Genomic DNA, 26609 nt, shown 5'->3' with positions numbered 1-26609 from the left:
CACCACTATCTAATTCCAGAACTTTTTCACCATCCAAAAAAGAAACCCCATACATCTTAGCTGTCACTCTCTATTCCCTCCTTTCCCTGGTCCCTGGCAACCACTAGTCTATTTTCTGTCTCTATAGCTTTGCCTATTCTAGGCCAAGTGATATTTGACAAAGACGCAAAGGCCATTCAACATAGAAAAGACAATTTCCAACAAAGTGCTGGAACACCTGTACATCTGTATGTAAAAAAATGAACCTCAATCTAAACCTCAAACCTTATATACAAAACTTAACTCACAATGCATCACAGATCTAAATGTAGAATACAAAACATTTAGAAATAAACTGGTGAGCAAATCTTTGTGCAAAGGATTTTGGACATGATACCTAAAACACATTTTATAAAAGAAAAAAAAAACTGATAAACTGAACTTCACCAAAATTGAAAACTTTTACTCTGTGAAAGACACTGTTAAGAAAGTGAAAAGACAAGCTACATACTGGAAGAAAATGTTTGCAAATCATAATATCCAACCAAGGGCTTGTATCAAAATATATAGAGGGGCTTCCCTGGTGGTGCAGTGGTTGAGAATGTGCCTGCAAGTGCAGGGGACATGGGTTCGAGCCCTGGTCTGGGAAGATCCCACATGCCGCGGAGCAACTGGGCCCGTGAGCCACAACTACTGAGCCTGCGCGTCTGGAGCCTGTGCTCCGCAACAAGAGAGGCCCGTGCACTACAATGAAAAGTGGCCCCCGCTCGCTGCAACTAGAGAAAGCCCTCGCACAGAAACGAAGATCCAACACAGACAAAAATAAATAAATAAATTCAAAAAAAAAAAAAAAATATATATATATATATATAGAGAGAGAGAGAGAACACTTAAAATTCAACTGTAAGAAAACAAATGACCCAATTTAAAACTGGGCAAAAGACAGACACTTCACCAAAGAGGTTATACTGATTGCAAATAAATACATGAAAAGATGCTTGACATCACTTGCTGGTCTCCAAAAGTTACAGACTGTATGATTATATTTATATGACATTCTGAAAAGGATAAAACTAGAGTGACAGAGAATAGCTGAGTGGTTGCGAAGAGTTAGAGGTGGGATGAAGGTATGATTATAAAGGGATAGTATGAAGGAGTTTTGGGGGACTGCAGAGCTATTATGAATACTTATGAATACTATTATGAACTATTATGATTATTATTATGATTATAGTGAAGGTTACATGAATCTACACACGTGCTAGAACTCACAGAACTGTAGAACCCAAAAAAGTCATTTACCATGTTAATTTTTTTAATAAATAAAATTAATTTATAAAAAGAAAATCCACAATTATCTGAGAAGATGGTAAAATATTCCTCCCTTTTCTAATAGTGTATCTGAATAAGGACATATTCTCTTCATATGCTTCAACCAAAGCAATATATTACAACAAACTGAACACAGAAGTATGAGAATCCGGCTGTCTTCTATGGTGCCAGCCATTAAAGAGACTTGAAAAAATGTAAAACAATGCCACTCATTTCACCACCTGTTTTTCTGTTTTGGAAAATAGTATTATTTATTTATTTATTTATTTATTTATGGCTGCATTGGGTCTTCGTTGCTGCGCGCAGGCCTTCTTTAGTTATGGTGAGCGGGGGCTCCTCTTCGTTGCAGTGCGCAGGCTTCTCATTGCGGTGGCTTCTCTTGTTGTGGAGCACAGGCTCTAGGTGCACAGGCTTCAGTAGTTGTGGCACATGGGCTCAGTAGTTGTGGCTCGTGGGCTCTAGAGCACAGGCTCAGTAGTTGTAAAGCGCACGGGCTTAGCTACATGTGGGATCTTCCAGGACCAGGGCTCGAACCCGTGCCCCCTGCGTTGGCAGGTGGATTCTTAACCACTGCACCACTAGGGAAGCCCAGCTTTATTATTTTAAAATAAATAAACTTAAAATATGTTTTAATTTTAATACAGGAAATATCATTAGTTATAAATCCATGATAAAACAAATAAACAACTCTTTAGGGTCCTCAATAAATTTTAAGATTGATAAGAGGTCCTGAGACCAGAGAGTTTGAGGATGGCTAAATTATTTTTTTTTTCTTTTTTTTTTTTTTTTTGCGGTATGCGGGCCTCTCACTGTTGTGGCCTCCCCCGTTGCGGAGCACAGGCTCCGGATGCGCAGGCTCCGCGGCCATGGCTCACGGGCCCAGCCGCTCCGCGGCATATGGGATCCTCCCAGACCGGGGCACGAACCCGTATCCCCTGCATCGGCAGGCGGACTCTCAACCACTGCGCCACCAGGGAAGCCCTAAATTATTTTATACAAATCTATATTTGAATCAATCTATTAATAATCTTGATTTATTATATACAAAGGTATTTGGGTAAATTTTTTAATATTCTACAATCTGAACTTTTACCAATCATTCTTTCAATAAACGAACATTTGACGAGTACCCTGCCAAAAACTGTGGGAAAACTAAGATAAATAAATCATGGTCCCTAGCCTTTAGGACAATAGGTACTCCAGGAGAGATCTCGCATAGGTAATGCTATTGGTAGAATATCCACTTGAACCTAAATGCAGTAAGAGAAGAGTTGTGCAACTGGTTTGGAATTGAATTAGGTTAGAAAACTAATCAAAGAAAAACACAATACAATTATTACCTCCAGGAAAAAAAAAACTAGTGTAGAAAAGTTACTCATACTATATACCTATATCTATACCTATATAGATACAAATTTCATGACTTAGATGTCAAAAGCATTTACAGAGTCATAATAACTTAAATTCTGAATATTGCCCTAACCAAAATTAAACTATAATATTAATGGAAAATCGGAGGACCTAACTGCGGTAGGAATGAGATAGGCTGTGAAAAAGCTAAATCCTCATCTTCCATAGTGGAAAGCCAATAAATAATGACTAAAATTTAAAAATTAATCAGCAGCAATATAAGCATGTTCATTTGAGATATGGAGGTAAATACCAAAAGAATCAGCAAAAAGGCCAGGAGATTCTTCTTTTCTATAAAGAAGTGTATAGAATCATTCAACTTTTTAAATTATGTGCATATTTAACTCTGATTAAAAATGAAAATTAAATTTAAAATGCAACTTGTAGAAGAACATTTAAACATGAAAAAATATTCTTTATATTTTAAGTGACTTATAAAACAATATATATGATCTCATTTCTATTTTTTTTTTTTTTCTTTTTGCTGTATGCGGGCCTCTCACTGTTGTGGCCTCTCCCGTTGCGGAGCACAGGCTCCGGACGCGCAGGCCCAGCGGCCGTGGCTCACGGGCCCAGCCGCTCCGCGGCATATGGGATCCTCCCAGACCGGGGCACGAACCCGTATCCCCTGCATCGGCAGGCGGACTCTCAACCACTGCGCCACCAGGGAGGCCCTCATTTCTATTTTTAAAAAAAGTATACATATAGGGGCTTCCCTGGTGGTGCAGCAGTTAAGAATCCACCTGCCAATGCAGGGGACATGGGTTTGAGCCCTGGGCTGGGAAGATCCCACACACCATGCAGCAACTAAGCCCGTGCGCCACAACTACTGAGCCAGAGCTCTAGAGCCCGCAAGCCACAACTACTGAGCCCACGTGCCACAACGACTGAAGCCTGAGTGCCTAGAGCCCATGCTCCACAACAAGAGAAGCCACGACAATGAGAAGCCCACGCACCGCAACGAGGAGTAACCCCCGCTCACCACAACTAGAGAAAGCCCGTGCACAGCAACGAAGACCCAACACAGCCAAAATTTATTAATTAAAAAAAAAAAAAGCCTGAACTCATATTTACCAACTGTGAACTATGGTTATTCCTATATAGTATGATTATTTTCTTGGGATAGATTCCTCTTCTGTAAATTTACTATAGCAAACACGTATTTTTACAATAAGTAGAAAAACACTATTTTTAAAAGTTATAATTTTTTTTTTTTTTTTTTTTTGTGGTACGCGGGCCTCTCACTGTTGTGGCCTCTCCCGTTGCGTAGCACAGGCTCCAGACACACAGGCTCAGCGGCCATGGCTCACAGGCCCAGCTGCTCTGCGGCATGTGGGATCTTCCCAGACCAGGGCACGAACCCGTGTCCCCTGCATCGGCAGGTGGACTCTCAACCACTGCGCCACCAGGGAAGCCCAAAAGTTATAATTTTTAAGCCTCACATATATGGTCAAAAAATTTTTAGAGAAGGGTGCCAAAACCATTCAATGGGGAAAGATCAATCTTTTCAACAAATGGCACTGGATAAACTGGATACCCACATGCTAAAGAATAAAGCTGGACCCTTACTTTATACCGTATACAAAACTTTACTGAAACTGGATCAAAGAACTAAATGTAAGACCCAAAACTATAAAACTCTTAGAACAATACATAGGGAAAAAGCTTCATTGGGCTTCCCTGGTGGCGCAGTGGTTAAGAGTCTGCCTGCCGATGCAGGGGACACGGGTTCGTGTCCCGGTCTGGGAAGATCCCACATGCCGCAGAGCCTCTAGGCCCTTGAGCCATGGCTGCTGAGCCTCTGCGTCCGGAGGCTGTGCTCCGCAACAGGAGAGGCCACAACAGTGAGAGGACCGCGTACCGCAAAAAAAAAAAAAAGCTTCATGACATTGGATTTGGCAATGATTTCTTGGATATGACACCAAAAGAAAAGAAAAAAACAGATAAACTGACTTCATCAAAATTAAAAACAAATAATTTTGATGAAGTGTCCATCAAAAGAGTAAAAAGGCAACCTATGGAATGGGAGAACATATCTGCAAACAATATATGTGATAAGGGGTTAACATTTAGAATATATAAAGAAATCCTACAACTCAACAACAAAATAACAAACAACCCAATTTTAAAAATGGGCAAAAGACCTGAATAGACATTTCTCCAAAGAAAATATACAAAGGATCATAAGCATGGAAAGATGCTCAACATCATTAATTAACTAGGAAAATGCAAATCAAACCACTTTACAACCCATTTAGAATAACTCTCAAAAAACATGAAAATAAGTGTTGGCAAAAATGTGGAGAAAGTGGAACCCCTGTGCATTGCTGATGGAAATGAGGAATGAGGAAATGTGAAATGGTGCAGCCACTGTAGAAAACAGTACTGGAGGTTCCTCAAAAAAATTAAACATAGAATTATGATATAATTATGCAATTCCACCTTTGAGTATATACTCCAAAAAATTCAAAGGAGGGACTCAAAAAGATATTTGTACACCAGTGTTCATGGCTGAATTATTCATAAGAGCCAAGAGGCAGAAGCACTCAAGTGTCCATCCCAAATGACAGATGAATGGATAAACAAAAATGTAGCACATATATACAATGGAATGTTATTCAATTTTAAAAAGGAAGGAAATTCTCACACATGCTACAACATGAATGAACCCTGAAGACCTTAAGTTAACTGAAAAAAGCCAATCACAAAAGGTCAAATATATGATTCCATTTATAATAGGTAGCTAGATTAGTCAAATTCATAGAGACAGAAGGTAGTTTCTGTCTAGTGCTTGCCAGGGGCTGCAAAGAGGAGGTAATAGGGATTTAGTGTGGGTACAAAGTTTCATCTTTGGGAAGATGAAAAAGTTCTGGAGATGAATTGTGGTGATGGTTGCAGAACAATGTTAATATACTTAACGTCACTGAATTGTACACTTAAAAATAGTTAAAATGGAAAATCTAATGTATATTTTACCATGAAAAAAGTTTCTATTTTGGGCTTCCCTGGTGGCACAGTGGTTGAGAGTCCACCTGCCGATGCAGGGAACACGGGTTCGTGCCCCGGTCTGGGAAGATCCCACATGCCGCAGAGCGGCTGGGCCCAGGAGCCATGGCCGCTGAGCCTGTGTGTCCGGAGCCTGTGTTCCGCAGCGAGAGAGGTCACAACAGTGAGAGGCCCGCGTACCACAAAAAAAAAAAAAAAAAAAAAAAGTTTCTATTTTAAATAACACTACTAGGTACCCCTCAGAAATATAATTACCAAATAATTTTTACCATATCTCACTTTAAATTACCAGTAGAAAGATCATGGAACAAAGTAGTATCCTGGACAGAGTCCTTCAAGATACTGATATAAAACCAGAAATACACCTGTTCCAATTAGAAATTGAACCCTAAGGGAAAAGCCCAGAATCCTGTAAGCTACCAAGGTGTACTACATTGCTTCTAAAATGGCTCCCAACAATCCCTACCTCATGTTATTGATCCCTTCCCCTTTAGTGTGGGTGGATCCAGTGACTTGACTCTAATGAACAGAATACAGCAAAAGTGACAGGATATCACTTCCCAGATATAAAAGACTGTGACATCTACCTTGTTCATTGTCTCTCTCTGGCTCTTTCTACTTGCTTGCTCTGATGAGGAAAGCTGCCGTGTTGCCCCAAGGAAAGACCCATGTGCTAGGACAACCTCTACTAGCATATGCTTCCACTTACAAAAGGTACCAACAGCCCTCAGTCCAACCACCCACAAGGAATGGAATCATGCCAACAACCACTGGAGTAAGCTTGGAAACAGATCCTTCCTCAGTTGTGCCTTTTGATGACTACAGCCTACCTTAATTGCAGTCTCTGACTGATCTTGAAACAGAGTACCCAGCTGAGTCACACACAACATCCTGACCCACAGATTCTGTGAAATAAGGCTGTTGTTTTAAAACAGTAAGTTAGGGGTAATTTGTTATGCGGCCATAGATAACTAACACACCAGGCTTCACTGGTGTAAGACAATAGTTTCTCAAACTTGTACATGAACCACAGGTTCTTTTTTTTTTTTTAAGATTTTTTATTTTTATTTTTTTAGAAGATGTTGGGGGTAGGAGTTTATTAATTAATTTATTTATTTTTGCTGTGTTGGGTCTTCGTTTCTGTGCGAGGGCTTTCTCTAGTTGTGGCAAGCGGGGGCCACTTCATCGCGGTGTGCGGGCCTCTCACTGTCGCGGCCTCTCTTGTTGCGGACCACAGGCTCCACACGCGCAGGCTCAGTAGTTGTGGCTCACGGGCCCAGCCACTCTGCGGCATGTGGGATCCTCCCAGACCAGGGCTCGAACCCGTGTCCCCCGCACTAGCAGGCAGACTCTCAACCACTGCGCCACCAGGGAAGTCCCACAGGTTCTTTTTGATTCCACATCACGAATTATATCTGAAAAAATTAATGTAATCTGGCTGCAGTATCAATGCTGTCAAATAACTGTTTGGGATTTTTTCAGTAAACCAATAGCTTTAAAATAATCTTTGTGCAAGAAAATGAGATACTGCAAGAGAGAACTTAAATAATTCCTCCTTGGCAATATCCTCAATGACCTAAAATAGAAAGTAAACAGCATGATAATGAATTCAGACAGTGATGCTATATCTGGAGGTGTTGCCAAAACAGACCCAAAGATGATCAAAATACAGACAGAACATACTAAATGGAGATACAACTTGTAAAATACCATGTGGTGAAAAATCATTTGAAACATTTGCTTGGTAGAAAAAGACTAAGAAGAAAAATAGCCAACAAATTAATAAGTAAATATTGACAATCCCCTAGATTACAAACTAGGGGCTGACGAAGACCATATCATAGTCACTATATTCTCCACCATAATCAAAAATTATGAACTTTGCAGTTAATCAATAGATATTTGGTGAAGTAATTTAATTAACCAGATGAAAATGAGACATCAAACTGTACGTAATTTATAAGTCATAGAGGTTCACATATACGAGTGTAACAGAAAGATGAGAGGAAAAATGAGAACTAAAAGGAGAATGAAAATAAAAATGATAAGACACAAAGGCAAATGGATAAAAACTGTACTAATATAAGAATTCCAAAAACATAAACCAGACCAAACCACACTTAATGAAGATAACTCCCTACAGGAGTATTGTCTGAGAAATTAATAACACTGCAGTGTGTTTACTGTCTTTTAGCTCCAGGACCCTCACAGAATAGAGATTAAGACCAGACTATCTGGGGAATTCCCTGGTGGCCCAGTGGTTAGGACTCTGCACTCTCACTGCCAAGGGGCCAGGTTCAATTCCTGGTCAGAGAACAAATATCCCACAAGCTCTACGGGGAGGGGGAGACCAGACTACCTAGATTCAAATCCTGGCTGTATAACCTAGGACCCACTACTTAATTTCTCTATGCCTCAATTTCCTCAACTATAGAAAAGGGAAAACAACTGTGGCTATTTAAGGATTAAAAGTGATAATACACGATATATGTAAAGTGCTTACTCATCACAGTGCCTGCTACACTGACTGTGCCCAATAAATGGTAATCATTACTTACTACATCATTTTGCATGCTTCTTAGCCAACAGAAGAAGAAATTGTCACATTCACAAACATAATGTTATCCAAAACAGTCCCTGAAGTGCTTGAATGTTGATGAAAGAAAATAATCATGTTTGCATGGAAGACTAGAATTTAAACCTAGTATGCAACTATTACTTATCAAATTCATATAGAAATGTTTTTGTCAGCAAGAGAAATTATTACTCTACAACTATGATTACAAATTAAATTATAGCATTTGCATTGTTATAATTTTGCTCTTAAAGTTAACAGAAAAATTAGTTGACCAAAAAGGGAATAAAAATAAACCTACTATTTCTAGGTTGGAAAAAGTATAAATTAGTTCCCAAATGTGCTTTCACTTGAAGCAAATTTTGAGTACCCACCTACATAAAAAAAGGATGCACTGTCATAGTGAATATAAAAAAAGAAATTATTTTATATTTAAAAAAAGTAAAGACTCTCACACACTGCTAGTAGGAATGTACTTTGGAAAATAGTTCTGTATTATAAAGTAAAGCTGAAAATATGCACGTACTGTGACCCAGCAACCGTTTTCCTAGGTATATCCTAAAGATACTCTTCTCTCACATGCACCAGGAAATATGTACAAGAATTTTCAGTCACACTGTCCATAAATGCCAAAAACTGGAAACAACCCAAATGTCCAGCAAGAGAAGAATGGATAAATTATAATATATTCATACAGTGAAAAAATGTACTAGCTTCCTACTGCTGATGTAACAAATTACCACAAATTTAGCAGCAAAACAACATAAATTTATAGTCTTACAGTTCTGGAGATCAGAAGTCCAGGCTTCCACTGGGGCTAAAATCAAGGTATCAGCAAGTCTATGCTCCTTCTGGAGGCTCTAGAGGAGAATCCTCTTCCTTGCCTTTTCCAACTTCTAGAAGTTACCTTCATTCTTTGGCTCATGGCCCCATCCTCCACCTTCAAAGCTGGAGTAGTGTAGTTAGCATCTTCAAATCTCTCTGACCTCTGCTTCCATCATCACATCTCCTTACTTCTCTCTGACAAAATATATATGCCTCCCTCTTACAGGACCCTTATGAGTACACTAAACCCACCTGGAAAATCGAGGATAATCTTCCCAACTCAGAGCTTTAAGTTAATCACACCTGCAAAGTCCATTCTGCCTATAAGGTAACATATTCAGAAGTTTCAGGGATTAGAAAGTGAGTATCTTTGGGGGGACAATTATTCTACCTGCCACAAAAAATATGCTAAAAAGAAAATGAAACTATTCCTACTCTGAACTACATGACTAAATCTCACGATAGACATTGAAAAAAATCAAGCAAGACCAAAGTATACTTACAACATAAGTCCTTCTATATGAAGTTCAAAATTAAGCAAAACTAAACTATGTTAAATAGGGATGCAAGTATAGGTAGTAAGTCTATAAAGAAAAAACAAGGACATGATTTTTCATAAAAAGCACAAGAATGAATTCCTTTGGGGTAAGAAAAGGAGATAAGGAAAGGGCTTCTGAGATGCTGGCAATGTTCTATTTCTTGACCACTTGGCCTTATAATTATTCTTTAAACTGTACAGGGGGCTTCTCTGGTGGCACAGTGGGTAAGAAACCACCTACCAATGCAGGGGACACGGATTTGATCCTTGGTCCGGGAAGATCCCACACGCCACAGAGCAACAAAGCCCGTGCGCCACAACTACTGAGCCTGCGCTCTAGAGCCCACGAGCCACGTCTACTGAGCCCGTGCACCACAACTACTGAGCCTGCACTCTGCAACTACTGAGCTCGAGCGCCTAGAGCACGTGCTCCGCAACAAGAGAAGCCACCACAATCAGAAGCCTGTGCACCTCAACGAAGAGTAGCCCCCGCTTGCCACAACTAGAGAAAGCCTGCATGCAACAACAAAGACTCAACACAGCCAAAAATACATAAAATACATAAATTTAAACTGTACCTATAATTAATGTCTCTTATAAAAAGAACAGTAACAGATAATGGCCATATAAACCAGAGCAGGGAAAGCCAGACACAAACTAGATAGGCAACAACCATCTAGCAGTATGACAGATAGCAGAAGACTATCCCATCTATACAATGGTGAAAAGCCAGGTAACCTGTGAGTTGAGCATGAAGCAGAAATCTAGGTTCAGAGTAAAGAAAGAGGCTTAGAAGCACATGCACAATTACATGTCTCCTAAGACATATCTTCTAAGACAATTTACAATGTCTTCCAAAAAGACTATAAATTTCTTGAGGTCAAGAGCAGAATTCTACTCATCTTTGTATTCTCAGTACCTAGCATAATACCTACCACAGAACAATCGTTCAATAAATGTTTAATGAATGGAAGAATGAATGAAACACCTTTAACCTCCTAGACAGCTGAATGAAAAGAAGTAGTCCTCAAGTAAATAATTGAGAGCTGACTTTTAAATTTAACATATAGTCATTCAATAAATTGTTACAAATACACTGAAGAGTAGGAAGAAATATAATGTATAGTTTTGCCCTCAATGAGTTTACAATCAAGGGAAGAAGTTAAACAATTATTTCCAAATTATTCTTTGAAGTAGAACACATAATACAAAAACAGAAATTAATAGTAATTCTCTGGATTTTAAAGGCAAAATAAACTAATAAGAACCTGCTGTATAAAAAAATAAATAAAATTCTAAAATAAAATAAAAGGTAAAATATATAAGTTAATCAACATCAAATTGCAAGGGCCAGTGCATATGACAAATCAGAACTGGGAGAGACTAACATGGGCTAGGATGATCATACGATGTTTCTTAGAGGAGCTGGATAACATCTGTAGCGGTTTGGCGATTGCAAAATAGCCAAAAGTTCCTCCCATTCCTGTATACACATCCCTTTACAATGTGATCTTGCTGCATCTGCCATTGAAAGGTAGGTTTTCTTTCTCCATTCTGGAAACTGAGGTTGGCCCTATGACTTGCTTTAAACAATGGGACATCAGCAAACATGACCCAGAAGGTTGAAAAGCACTTATGCACTGGACTTGCCCTCTTTTGCTGGTTTTTGAACCCAGATAGTGAAGAAACCCAAGCTAGGTGACTTCTTCACATAAGTGAGCCCAAACAAGACCAAAAGAACCATTTAGCTGAGCCTAGCCAAACTGCCAACCCACATAATAGTTAATAAATTATTGTTTTAGGACTTCCCTGGTGGCACAGTGGTTGAGAGTCCGCCTGTCGATGCAGGGGACACGGGTTAGTGCCCCGGTCCGGGAGGATCCCACATGCCGCAGAGCGGCTGGGCCCGTGAGCCATGGCCGCTGAGCCTGCGCGTCCGGAGCCTGTGTTCCGCAACGGGAGAGGTTACAACAGTGAGAGGCCCGCATATGGCAAAAAATATATATATATATATACATATATTGTTTTAGCTCCTGAACTTCGAGGTGGTTTGTTTAATGACAAGAACTAACTGAAGATGTAAGCAAAAGCACAGAAGAGGAAAGGAGCAAAACATACAAGTACATGAGAAAATGAATGCATACATTAGTCTAAATGATTGCGGAGAAAGAATACATAAACCTGAAAGGTAAACTGAGTTCACATTGTAAAAATCAGGCTAGGGGTTTTCCCTGGTGGTGCAGTGGTTAAGAATCTGCCTGTCAATGCAGGGGACATGGGTTCGAGCCCTCGTCAGGGAAGATCCCACATGCTGCGGAGCAACTAAGCCCATGTGCCACAACTACTAAGCCTGCGTCCTAGAGCCCGCAAGCCACAACTACTTAGCCCACGTGCCACAACTACTGCAGCCCACGCGCCTAGAGCCCGTGCTCCACAACAAGAGAAGCCACCGCAATGAGAAGCCCGCGCACTGCAACGAAGAGTAGTCCAGAGTAGCCCCCACTCCCCACAGCTAGAGAAAGCCCAGGCAGAGCAACGAAGACCCAATGCAGCCAAAAATAAATAAATAAATAAATTTAAAAAACAGGCTAGGAAGAGGATGGACTTCATTCAGTTTCAATAGACAAGGAAGAGCCACTGAAGGATTTCAGAGCAGGGGAGGCTATAATGCAAGAGGAAAGGAAGTCCAGTTACAACTACGATTATCTAGACAGGCTGAAGCAAAAAAATTCTCCTACATTTGGGGGAAGCTAGATAATTCACTAAACAGATAACAACAGGGTTCTATAAGTGTCATGTATAGCTTATGTAAGGTTCTGCTCTTTAACAGAAAAATAGGAAAATTATTTTTACCTACAATTTTAATTTCAATGGGAACAGTGCTAGAATTAATCATCAGAAGAGCTTATGAGGTGTCTAAAGAGTAAGGAAAATATTTTTGAAGCTATTATTTGGGCTTAAAGATAATACACAGATTTCTAATGACAGCATAACTTTGAAATATGACTCCTCTTTTTTTTTTACGGTACGCGGGCCTCTCACTGCCGTGGCCTCTCCTGCTGCGGAGCACAGGCTCCGGACGCGCAGGCTCAGCGGCCATGGCTCACGGGCCCAGCCGCTCCGCGGCATGTGGGATCTTCCCGGACCGGGGCACGAACCCATGTCCCCTGCATCAGCAGGCGGACTGTCAATCACTGCGCCACCAGGGAAGCCCCCTATAACTCCTCTTTGTCTGACATTTCAATCTACCCACCAGACCACTTCGGCTTCTGACCACTGAAGTAACAGGGACCAGATTTAGCCTCCTACCTTAAATGGGAAAAATAGACAAAATATATGAAACAATGGACTTTAGACACTAGAACTAGACAATAGGCAGCACAGAACATGGATCCACGAGAGAAGGGAAATAAATGAGGTAAGCCTTAAGACTGCCCCCAGCTCACTGACTGGAGAGTTTCCAGGCTGCAGCACAGGAATGAGGAACCCAAACAGAGCCCAGCAGTCTCGCTGAGTTGAAGAGACAGAATTCAGAGTTTTGAGGAGGCCAAGGCAGGGCAGAACACTGAAGAGCTGTAAAAAGATAGAACTCTGGATATCTAGAGAGGGTTCCTCTTGAAACTTTGGCAGAGTACTTATGAGTGCATGTGTGTACAGAAGCAATCAAGGCCAGGGTAAAGAACCACTGGAAGAGGCAGGCAGGAACAATCCTTAATGTTCACACAGGGCTGTGAATAGTTTGTATAATCACCAAACAGAGTGAAAAAAAAAAAAAACTTTAAAAACATCCAGGGCCATGAATGCATCTAACTATTTTCAAATAACTTAATTGTATCCCAGAACAAATCCCCGTAATATTTACAGGAATTAAAAAAAAAAAAGAAAAATCCAGCACATGACAGTGTAAAATCACAACATCGAGCATCCAAACAGAAATTAGCAGGGACACAAACAAGGAGAAATATCAGTCAATAAAAACAGACTTAGAAATGGTGCAGATGACAGAATGGTAGACAAGGACTTTAAAACAGCTATTATAAATATATTCAAGGTAATAGAGAAAACCATTAAGCATGAGGAAAGAAATGGGAAATATTTTTTAAATGAACTTCTAAACATGAGAAGTATATATCTGAGATTTTAAAAATACACTAGATAGGATTAACACCAGATTAACCACTGTGGAATAAAGGATTAGTGAAGTTGAAGATACAGAAAAAGGAATCACCCAGGACTTCCCTGGTGGTTCAGTGGTTAAGAATCCACCTTCCAATGCAGGGGATGCAGGTTTGATCCCTGTCAGGGAAATAAAATCCCGCATGCCACAGGGCAACTAAGCCTGAGCACTCTAGAGCCCACGTGCCACAACTAGAGAACCCCGTGCACCACAACTACCGAGCCTGCACACTCTAGAGCCTGCATGCCAGAAGGAAGAGCCCACACGCTGCAACCAAGACCCAACGCAGCCAAATAAATAAATAAATAAATAAATATTTTTTTAAAAAAAGAAAGAAAAAGGAATCATCCAAAATGAAACATAGACAGAAAAAGACAGAAACCACACAGAGAATCAGTGAGAAATGGGATAACATCAAAAAGCCTAACGTGGACTTCCCTCGTGGTGCAGTGGTTAAGAATCAGCCTGCCAATGCAGGGGACACGGGTTCGAGCCCTGGTCCGGGAAGATCCCACATGCCACGGAGCAACTAAGCCCGTGAGCCACAACTACCGAGCCTGCACTCTAGAGCCCACAAGCCATAACTACTGAAGCCCACACACCTAGAGCCCGTGCTCCACAACAAGAGAAGCCACCGCAGTGAGAAGCCCAGGCACTGCAACAGAGAGTAGCCCCCGCTCACTGCAACTAGAGAAAGCCCGCGCGCAGCAATGAAGACCCAACACGGCCAAAAATAAATAAATAAATAAATAATTTTTAAAAGCCTAATATACATATAACTGGAGTCCCAGAAGGAGAGAATAGAGAGGTTGTTTATACTTTTATTTTGTTGTTGGTTATTGTAACCATACTATCTTATATAAAGTTTCTCTCCACTTTTAGTAGACATTTTAATTTCTGGATACATTTATTGGGCCCAAAGAGATTGTATGCTTAAAAAAAAAAAAAAACCTGAAGAAAAAACGTCTGAAATTTTTCCAAATTTGATGAAAACTATCAACACACTGAACATCCCCTATTAAAACAAAAAATCAGATGTTTTCAAAGTCATCATGATCTGTTAAGTAGATAATATTTAGGATACTTGATTAATATTCCAAAAATAGATTAAAATATAGTTAGATGCAGAGTGGCTATCTCTGCATCAAATATCTCAAAAGTCAAAATAATACATTTTTCACATTACAAGAAACTAAATTATGTCTCAAGATAAAACAAGCTGAGGTGCAGACACAAGTTTACAAAGACTACAAACCAGTTAAGCTTTTCAAAATATCTACTAACACTAATGTAAACAACAGAAGTAAGGGTCAAGAATAGGATAAGCCCTATGAGATTTTTTTTTTAACCCTGCAGGTTTTAGCAAGAGCCTCTCTATAAAGGGGTAGTAAAAAGAGATGAAGATGTACAAATAACCCTATTTGTTGATAGCCAAAGAGAAAGAAAATTTAGTCACCACTCACACTTCAACTGTTCCTTCTAAACTTTAACAGGAGATAAATTATACTTCCAGCAGCATGGAATCTCTCTGAGCTCATAAATATATTCAAGAAAGTAAAATATCTATTAAAAGTGAAGAGAAATTTTACAAGTCAGTTATGGTTACAATTACCTACAACAGAATAAAAGTGTAAACAACCTAGTTCACCTCTCCCTGGCTACTGATACTAACAACACATAAACAAATTCTTCCCTTACAGAAAGTACAGTGTAACTCACATGGCAAGATTGTAAGGAAAGGGCTTCCCTGGTGGCACAGTGGTTAAGAATCCGCCTGCCAATGCAGGGGACACGGGTTCGAGCCTTGGTCCAGAAGACCCCACGTGCCACGGAGCAACTAAGCCCATGTGCCATAAATACTGAGCCTGCGCTCTAGAGCCCACAAGCCAAAACTACTGAGCCCATGTGCCACAACTACTGAAGCCCGCATACCTAGAGCCCGTGCTCCACAACAAGAGAAGCCGCCGCAACGAGAAGCCCGCACACCGCAATGAAGAGTAGCCCTTGCTCACCGCAACTAGAGAAAGCCCATGTGCAGCAAAAAAGACCCAACATAGCCAAAAATAAATTAATTAAAATTAAAGAAAAAAAAGATTGTAAGGAAAACATTAAACAAGACAATTCCTTGGGTAAAATCTACTGTAGCCACATCAACCAAACAAAGCATTGCCTATGATCCTCCAACTAAGACAAAGAAAAAAGAAAATCAATGAAGAACCTTCTCTGTAGTGATCTTCATTGTAATTGGATTTTAAGTATATTAACTTCCCTTTTTAAAAATAGAAAAACTAAAAAAAAAATCAAAACCGAAGCAAAGAGAGGTTAAGTAATCTAAGGACCCATGATATGTTATCACAGAGATGAGAAAAGATTCAGATCTCACCTTGATGCACAATTAACAGTTTTATTCATTTGTCTAGTAAGCATTTATTAATTTATGAGGTTTGTGGCTATACTAACCTTATTTTTTTTTTTTTTTTTTTTGCGGTATGTGGGCCTCTCACTGCCGTGGCCTCTCCCGTTGCGGAGCACAGGCTCCGGACGCACAGGCTCAGCGGCCATGGCTCACTGGCCCAGCCGCTCTGCAGCATGTGGGATCTTCCCAGACCGGGGCACGAACCCGCGTCACCTGCATCAGCAGGCGGACTCTCAACCGCTGCGCCACCAGGGAAGCCCTAACCTTATTTTATAAACCAAAAATTAGGAGCCAGAATATGATAAGGGATATTTTTTTCTGATTTACAAATGAATTTATATATTTGTAAATCAACAAAGATGTTCAAACTATATCCTAGTTACTTGTACATTTAATAACACACCTATAAGCTGCTGGACTCTGGCTACAAAGAGACTCTAACTATTTACCTGCAAGACCTCTTTCTTGTAACCATACATACCCTCCTACTGGAAATGCCTAGTCCTAACTTCTGAGGTTCAAAGAGTATGAAATATAACATAGGAATTCTGTCAGTACTTAAGCAATTAAGGCCTAGGAGAACCCAAAGTCGAAACCCATATTGAAGGGAGAGGGTGGCCTCTTTAGAGCAAAAGTTTTCAAAGTGTTCTGGTGTTCGGAAAGGATTTGTCTAATGCTGTTTCAGGAGCTGTATGAACATTTAATTTTTATTAAATATCTTTATTTTAAAACATTTATTTTTAATTTTTTAACTACTTACAGCTATAACATATCCACTAACCTCCAAAACTGGTAGAGTATGTAGAATAAACTGTGGTTGATAAAACAAAGACTACTTCCCTGAACCCATCCCCCGGACTGTTAGGTCTGTCAGTTAACATGTTTATGTGGTCGTCTGCATTTTCCCTTCATGATACTTGGAACACTTGTAATTCCTTGTTCTACAATTGTCTATTCCCACTGTACTGCAAGTTCCAAAAGTGAGATCATTTCTGTCTTGTTCCCTGCTGAATCTCTAACCCCTACCACAGTAACATGGTAGATACTTAAATATTTAATGAGACTACTGCAGTAGTTCTAAGGAGAGATAATGAGGATCAGAGATGCTAAGTTAAGATGGTAACAGTAGAAATGAAAAGGAGAGGTTTTGTGCAGGTAGAACCAGGGAAAAGCAGCAGCCAAAAAAATTAAATTAATGGGATTTTTGAATTTGGGTGACTGATTAAATAGTGACACCTTCATTTATATAATTATAGAAGTTAAAAGTAGACTGACTTTGGCCTTGGACATGTTGAATTTTTTAAGTGCTACACAAGTCCCTCAGAAATGAAGTCCTAATCTAGCTTACTATCTACCATACTATTTAGCTTCCAGATGATTTTTTCAAATCAAATTTCATGAGAAGCAAGGCTCACATTTTTCTCTTTAGTTATTCATTTTTTTTCCCGATTTTCCTCCCCTCATCTCTGCATTACTGGTCATTGAAAAATGTTGATAAAACCTTTTCTGAGAAATTTTAGAAACCGAGGCACTTAGTAGATCAAGGAAAAAAGCAGAGGGGGGGTTTTTCCAAACTTAATCCATAACACACAGCACACATGGAAAACTAAATGTTAGACCAATATTAGCAAAATACAGTATTGAGATGATCACATGGTTAGAACAAGATCAGGGAAACAATGCAAAATCATTTTTTAAAAAAAGGTAATACCTTGGAACTTCAGAAAGACCAAAAAAAAAAAAATCCAAGTATAAAAATAATGATAAAAGCATTTTAGTAAAAACAGACATAATGGCAAATAAGTTTTCTAATGCAAATATTTAAAAATACTGATTTTTATTTTCAATAAAGATGTAAATTCTCTAAAATATATATATAATATATAATATTGATTCTTAAACATGGTTAGGTTAAATCTTGACATTACCAAAGGGAGCTAAGAAGCTATTACCTCCCATTCTTCAGAAGACACTACAACAAGCCAGGTTTTTTTTGTTTTGTTTTTTGTTTTTAAATTTTTATTGGAGTATAGTTGATTTACAATGTTGTGTTAGTTTCAGGGTGTTCAGCAAAGTGAATCAGTTATATATATGTCCACTCTTTTTTAGATTCTTTTCCCATATAGGCCATTTACAGAGTATTGAGGTCCTTTTCAAAGAACACTTAATTTTTTTAACTTGGGAAGCTCTACTCTAATTGAAGTGAAAGTAAATTGCTTAACACAATAAAAAGCAGCTATCAACATCCCCAAATATCAAGGATCTTATACACAAATGTAAAAAAAAAAAAAAAATCACAGAAAAAATCCAAAATGTTGACAAAAGTTGGTAAGTATTATAGACTCAATTAAGTATTAAGAACACATAAAATAATAACCACAAGGAATCATTATGCTTAACTTAAAGTCATAAATAACATAAATGAAAATATACCAAGAAGTCTGCTTAAAAATCACCTGTTTAAAAGATGAAACTTTCTGGCAAAACTGACATTGATGTTAGGTAAATAATATAATTTCAATCTATATTTTAAACTTACAACCAAGGATTACAAGATATTGAGGACAGAAACTTGTGAGCAGTAATATGTGTTGGAATTATGTTCAAAATTCAGCTCTAAAAACCCAACTTTTTACATATAGACTTAAAGGGTCTTTTATCAAATATGGAAGTATGATATTTAACCTGAAAGCACTGAGTATTTACAGCACAAAAACTGTTAAAAAAAAAAAAAGTATTTTCAACCCAAGGATTCTATCCACTGAAGCCTAGGGGAAAAAATCTACCACCATCATCACTATTGTTTACAATATACTGAGTAACAAAAAAAATGACAACGAAGTAAAACAGTACAAATGTTTAATTTCATATTTCAAAACCTATAAATATTGAAGATGTCCTGCCATATTACTAATCAAATAAACTGACATAGCTCCAGCTATATTCTGAGTCTTTCTTAAGAGCCCCCAAAATAGCAAAGGAATACATGGCTAGAGTAATTTTGTGTAACATGCACTCAAACTGTAAAGAATGCCACATATCTATAAAAGAATTTTTCTATCGGAGATTTTTTTTTTAAGTGGGCAAGGAAGCAAGCTATATTCTCCATTAGTTCTTAAAGGCTATTTTATTTTGCTAATCAATTCAGAAGTCACACTAGTTCAATAATGCTCACTAAACATTTTCCCTTGTTTTACACTGTTTTTTGTTTTGTGGTTTTTTTTCAGGCAACAAACATTTATTATGAGGATTAGGAATCTGAGAGTATCTAATTTGCGTGGTTCCAGCTCAAAGTCTCTCGTGAATTGCAATTAAGTTGTCATTTCTATACATTAAGTTATAAAACTTATAAAGAATCGCCTGCCCCCGCCACCAAAGTTAAATTCCATGATCATAGCATATTCAGCTCTGTAATATTTGTTTACAATGAAAAACCAACAATCTATCACTAACTCATATTTTAGTGCATTTTTTAATGTAAAATACCCTCAAAAGTTGTCTGCATTATACAAACTTCACTTCTAACACTTCATTTAGAGATATTTGAAGCCTTGCATAAGTGAGTTCATTTCGCTAAAGCAAATGAGCCTACTCTCACGAAGATTTCCTGAGGCATTAAAAATAAGTACTTAAAAGAAAGTCAAAATAAGACACAAATATCTGAAGTCATACACAGTACAGTCGCTAAGTTATGTATTAACCGTAGTACAAAATAATGAGCAAGATATACCATTCTTAGCCCACTACTGAAGACCAAATTTATTTCAATTTAATATTACAAATTAAACTAATGAAGCTAAGGACTTCAATTTCTTTTATGAGTCTAAAACTAAAAGAAGAAAAAGCATTTTTTAACATTCTATCATAAAGGAAAAGTGTTAGAAAGACTTTCCTTTATAACCATGCTTCAAACATCCCCTTTAGTGCCTTGATAAAAATGTATCATACAGGAAAACATAAGCTTCTAAATTAGAGAGATTCCTTTCAGTACATTTTCAATTTCAAAAGAGCACAATACATCATCCAAGTCCACACACTTGTTATCTGAAAAATTTTTAGACTTAGGATGAATTCTTCAAGATTAGTCATATAAGCAATATTTGTCATCATTACTGCTTTATTTAAATAAATAAAAAAGAAATACATAACATTCAGTTTTAAAATCAATATAACATTCAGCTTTAATATCAATCTCCCATCACCCCTTCCCCCTCAAATGAACGTTACTCTATTTCATTTAGCCAAAAGAAAACAGCAAATACATCTTTATGGTCTATCCTAGCAAACCAGTATTTAGAAACCAATGAAACTTTTATTAATGGCTCAGAACCAAACCCTGTAACAAAACACACTGAGTGGATCCTCCGGGTGTGTACATGTGCCCATTCATAATATTATGATCCTCATACGTGCATTTAAAAACTTAACTTCTATTTAATACCAAAACATCTTTACATAATACACAGGTTATTATAAAATTGCCCTCTTTAATATTCAAACATAGAACAATTTCTAAAGCGAGGGACGAGAAGAGTTAACACCGGATTGCTGCCACCTATCAACTTTAATTTAAAGCAAAGTACAACTCAATGTCATTTTTACCTCTAATGCAGCCACGACTGAAACAAAATTAAGTTCACTGTGGATAAAGTATCCTAGCATCCCAATGTATTATTTACTTCTGATTTAACAGTAAATACGTGTGGATTCTTTTGTCCCTCCCACAGCACCCCGGGGTGTCAACATCATCTTAGTCAAAGCAAATGACGAGCACCCTAAGTACCATAAAGTCATGGTCTCCACTGTCGTTACTACACAACAAACAATCTATAGTCCCATGCCCTCTTCTATTAGATTTGCGGAAGTGGGGTGGGAAAGAAGCATTCAGTATATCCTGAGAATCATCTGTGTTCAGTCCTGGTACCTAAAGCAGCATGAATACAGTGGTATGTGGGTCACCCAGAGAGAGAGAACGAAGCTTTGTGGCCCTCGAAGTTCAGCGAAGACACCAAAAGCCTCTGGGGATACGGGGCACAACCCTCCAGGGAAACGGGGTGAAGCAGTCTCCGACTTGGAATGACTGGGTCTGGCACAAGCCCAGGGCGTGGGTAGCGACCGAGGAGTCTCCGGTACCCCTCCCCTCCGCATCAGGATCGGTCACTGGGCGAGAGGTGCGGCCGGAGGAGGGGGTCAGGACTGAGGGAGGGCGGGGCGCGGGGCTCCCCCAGAGGCGTCCTGGGGGCTCGGGGGGTGTGTCCTACCTGGGCCGTGGAGGACGCAGGGATTTCGGGCGGAGGGCTCGGGTCCAGCTCAGGGCGGGGACCGGCAGAGGTCAACCCTCAGCAGGCGGGACGACCGCCGCCTGCCCATCCCCCGCCGCCCAGTGCGGCGGGACCCGAGCGCGGCTTCGAGGGCCGGCCGGCTGGGTAGTCCCCTCGGGTACCGTCCGCGTTTACTGGCGGCGGCGGCTGCTGCTGTTACTGCTGCTGCTGGCCGCCCCCAGCCGCTGCTCTTGTGCCAAGCCCCTGCTCCTCCTCCTGCCGCCGCCGCCGCCGCCTGGTCCCCACCGCTCCCATCGCCGCTGCGGCGACTACTGCAGCGCCCGCTGACCCGACCCGACGTTATTCTCCCCCTCCGCAACCCGGCACAGCCTAGCCCACCTGCCCTGCCAGTGCGCACGCCCACCTCTCCGCCACAGGTGCTGATTGGAGAGCGCATCCCAAGCCCGCCACGTTGGTTGGCTGGTCCCATTGCCTATCACGAAAGGGGCGGAGAGCCAGGCAAAGAGCGTCTCCGCCCCCCACCGGAGAATTGCCGCTATCTTCAGGTTTGCCTGAGAGGGCGAGTTACCGGGAAAGGACCATCACAATGGCAGCGCGCGTGCGCGCGGGAATTCTGGTTCTTGTAGTTTCAGCCGCAGCGACAACTACCCGCCAGTCTGGAGCAGAGAAGTAGGGCTTCTGAGACTAGTGGTAGGCGCACAGTGGTGTCCTCCTAGCTCAGCAGTTACCTTGGTTATAGAGGCACGGTTGTGACGCCAGGGTTGGTCTTTTCGGAAGAAAATCGTAAATGCTTTGTCACGATACGAATTTACACACGCCGAGGAGTTCGGTCGCGAAAAAGGGCCCCAAATCATGAGGCCCTGCCACGCCACCTCCTCAGAAGCAGCGTTGCCAGGATCTGGCAAATTGGCGCTGTCCCCAGAACCGCCTAACATGAAGCTAATCATCGGTGGGTACTGGGGAAAGGCCTAAAAGTGTAATGAAGAAAGAAGACCGAGACCTCCAGAAAGGAATGTCAGCCTGGAGCCCGGCGTATCCTTACGGTTTTCACATCCATAAAGAACAAGATTTCACTCCCTTTTTGAAACACCGCCAGTGAAGGGTTCAGTGAGCAGCCCCGGTGAGGTCCAGTATGGGATTCTGAGCAAGACAATGCGGGAGTCCCTCTAAGACTTTCAAAGAAAAGCGAGGAGGGCGGAGAAACGAGGCTATGTGGGATAATTTGTATTTGGTATATCAAGCTCTTTGGTAAAGAGGAAACCTTATGATGAAACCCCTCTCCCATCCTTACCCACCAACTTACAGAAGAAAAAACTCAAAGAGCTTAACAACTTTCCTAGAGCTATAAAACTAATTAGTGGAAAAACCAAAACTCCGGTCTCTTAAACTCCCGTGTCCAATGCTTTTTTTACTTGATAATCTCAGGAGTCTGCCATGGACTGAAAGATTGCGATGAATTATGAGCTTCCTTTTACTTTAAATCTTTTTCTTCACTCAAGTGACATTATGATTAAAACTGATTGAGAATGGTTAAATACGAATCCTATATTCAATCTCATAACTATTATTGAATCTGTTTCTTCTTGTTCAGGAAATGCCACAGCCTCTTGACATTCTTTGAAAAACAGCAGGCACTTCTACTGTCTGTCATGTCTAGATCCTTGGATGAAAAGCAGGACAAAATGTACATTAAAGGCACTTGATGATGCAGCTCATCTTGTTCTATTCAAACTTAAAGAAGTTGCCAAACTGTTTTCTTTCCACTGATTAAAACCACAAGTTGCTTTTTCCATTACTTTGTCTAACAGAATATAGTTCACTTCAGAGTATTGGCAGGGCAAGTAATTTGAATTGGAAAGGATTAGTGTTTCTGTAAATACTTTTCTTTAAAACTAAAGAAGTTTATAGGGGAAACAAAGTCCAGATTCATTGAAATGATGCCTAACAGAATTTCAAATAGATATTCTCTATTCAAAGAGACTATTTTTCACTCACTTAGCAAATATAATGTGTCTCTCCAAGCTACCCAGATGTAATCTCTGCTATCATAGGTAAGCGTTTTAGTGAATTTATTCATAAAACTACTATTGTGTTTATTTTAAATGAGTCAGTAGATACAGCTGGATTCTCCAAATGATGGAAAGATGATTATTCTTCTGTTATCATATGACCAACTCTCATTTGCAAATCCATGAAGGATAAGATAAATAGAAGAGTATGTGAGAAAGCAGTCCAGCAGCTGTATATCAAGAAAGAGTTGAAGGGGAAAAAAAGTGCAGTGCAAAGGGAAGTGTTGTACGATGAGTATCCTGAGAATAGTACAACAGTATATCTCAGAGTAGGAAGTATAAGAATGAATACATAGTGAAAGTTAATGCCACAGGTATAGGAACCCTAGGATATGTGCCCAAGGAAAACAGTTTCCCAGGCCCCCTTTTCTTCTCTGGTCTTTTCCATTTAAGAACTATTGGTCCCGGGACTTCACTGGTGGCACAGTGGTTAAGAATCCGCCTGCCAATGCAGGGGACATGGGTTCAGTCCCTGGTCCGGGAAGATCCCACATGCCACGGAGCAACTAAGGCCGTGTGCCACAACTACTGAGGGTAAGCTGTGACAAAGTGAGAGAGTGGCATGGACATATGTACACTACCAAACGTAAAATAGGTAGCTAGTGGGCAGCAGCCACATAGCACAGGGAGATCAGCTCGGTGGTTTGTCACCACCTAGAAGGGTGGGATAAGGAGGGTGGGAGGGAGGGAGACGGAAGAGGGAAGAGATATGGGAACATATGTATATGTATAACTGATTAACTTTGTTATAAAGCAGAAACTAACACACCATTAAAAAAATATATAGAATCCGCCTGCCAATGCAGGGGACATGGGTTCGATCCCTGGTCTGGGAAGATCCCACGTGCCGCGGAGCAACTAAGCCCGTGCGCCACAACTACTGAGCCTGTGCTCTATAGCCCACGAGCCACAGCTACTGAGCCTGCGTGCTGCAGCTACTGAAGCCCGCAAGCCTAGAGCCCGTGCTCTGCAACAAGAGAAGCCACCGCAGTGAGAAGCCCAAGCACTGCAATCAGAGAAAGCCCACGTGCAGCAATGAAGACCCAACTCAGCCAAAAATAAAATAAACAAACACATAAATAAATAAATAAATAAATAAATAAAAGAACCACACCGAATCCTCTGGCCCCACTGGCTTCCTCTCTAAAAAAAAAAAAAAAAAAAGAATTATTGGTCTGGGGACTTCCCTGGTGGCGCAGTGGTTAAGAATCTGCCTGCCAATGCAGGGGACACAGGTTCGAGCCCTGGTCCGGGAAGATCCCACATGCCATGGAGCAACTAAGCCCGTGCGCCACAACTACTGAGCCTACACTCTAGAGCCCGCGAGCCACAACTACTGAGCCTGTGTGCCTAGAGCCCCTGCTCCCAACAAGAGAAGCCACCACAATGAGAAGCACACACACCACAACAAAGAGTTGCCCTGCTTGCCGCAACTAGAGAAAGTCTGTGTGCGGCAACGAAGACCCAACGCAGCCAAAAATAAATTGATTAATTAAAAAATAAATAAATAATTATTGGCCTGTCCCAAGAGATACTTGTTCAGTTAGGATAAATGGCAAGGTAATATTCAAGAGCTGGTACCAGAATTTAGGAATCTCCTTTTGAGATATATGTATCTCAAATATATATATTAAAAAATAAATAAATTTGGTAGTCATCCTCTAGGCACCCCATGATCCCTGCCTCCTGGTATCTTCACCCTTGTATAGTCTAGTCCCTCCCATACTGAATTGGGCTGCCTCGTGTAACCAATAGGCTTTTTCAGAAATTGTGGTGTGTAAATTCCAAGTCTAGGTTATAAAATACTTTGCAGCTTCCACTTTATGCTCTCTTGGGTCACTCACTTAGAGGAAAGCCAGTGCCGTAATACGAGGACACTCAAGCAACCTCTTGGAGTGGCTATCTGGCAAAAAACTGAGGCATTACACCAATAATCAGCACCAATTTGCCAGCCATCTTAATGAACTGTTCTTGGAAATAGATCCTCCAGCCCCAGCCAAGCCTTCAGATGACGGCAGGCCTAGCTAGCATTTTGACTGCCACTCTGTGAAATACCTCAAGCCAGAACCACCCAACTAAGCCACACCCAAAATCCAGACCCACAGACACTATGTGATATAATAAATGTTTACTGTTGTTTTAAGCACTAAGTTTTCAGGGAAACTTGTCATGCAGCAATTGAGAACTAATACAGTAAGATTTGCAAAAATATGGGAGAGAGGAATGATTCAAGTCTAGAGATGTGTGCTCTGGATAACTGAGCCTGAAACAATGAGACTCTGATTCTAGGATCAGCCTTAGAGCATATTCAAGGATAATGAGCAAAGTTCAGATTTATACTGAGTTCCCCACAGAACATAATGCCTCTTTCAACACAGCTTCTTTTCTCCTGCCCAAAATAAATAACGTACTGGAGAATCCCTTTCTTCTTTCCCTTTTCCTCCATTTGTGGCGTCTATCCATATTTAGATACCCATTGATTTACTACTTTCTATTCTTCCCCTAAATCCAAACAGGAAATAATCTAGATGAGTTATTTACATCATTTTTACAATACCACAGTATGAACCAGCGTGCAACTCAAGGAAAAGAGACCTCCCTTCCCTTTTGCTTTCCCTCTCCCTCTTTAAAAACAAATCTCATGTCGCATACCTGAAACTAATATAATACGTGAATTATATCTCAATTTTTAAAAATCTCAGAATTGTACACTTAAATGGGTGGATTGTATGGCATGAGAATTACAGTCATCTCTTGGTATCTCTGGAGGATGGGTTCCAGACCCCCACCCCTCCTGAAGTTCCCCCCTGCAGATACCAAAACCCGAGGATGCTCAAGTCCCTTATATAAAATGACATAGTAGGAACTAACATAGTGTTGTAGATCAATTATACTTCAAAAACAAGCAAACAAACAAACTCAAAGAAAAAGAGATCAGATTTGTGGTTGCCAGAGGCAAGGTGTAGGGGGAAGGGAAAATGAAGGCAGTCAAAAGGTACA

General features: G+C 40.3%; 1 protein-coding gene across 1 annotated transcript in view; it reads right to left on the bottom strand.

The window, feature by feature from the left end:
• TTBK2 (tau tubulin kinase 2) overlaps nucleotides 1-21888 on the bottom strand; it is a 153569-nt gene extending 131681 nt beyond the window's left edge. Inside the window, exon 1 of the mRNA XM_082620122.1 lies at nucleotides 21520-21888. The gene's annotated coding sequence lies outside the window, so the exon portion shown is untranslated. The remainder of the gene's footprint in view (nucleotides 1-21519) is intronic.
• Nucleotides 21889-26609: the final 4721 nt, after the last annotated feature.

This window comes from Mesoplodon mirus (assembly GCF_964341445.2).
Source record: "Mesoplodon mirus genome assembly, chromosome: 4".
NCBI lineage: Eukaryota > Metazoa > Chordata > Mammalia > Artiodactyla > Ziphiidae > Mesoplodon > Mesoplodon mirus.
The sequence above is the reverse complement of the archived record's forward strand: the minus strand, read 5'-3'. Positions and strand labels throughout refer to the sequence as shown.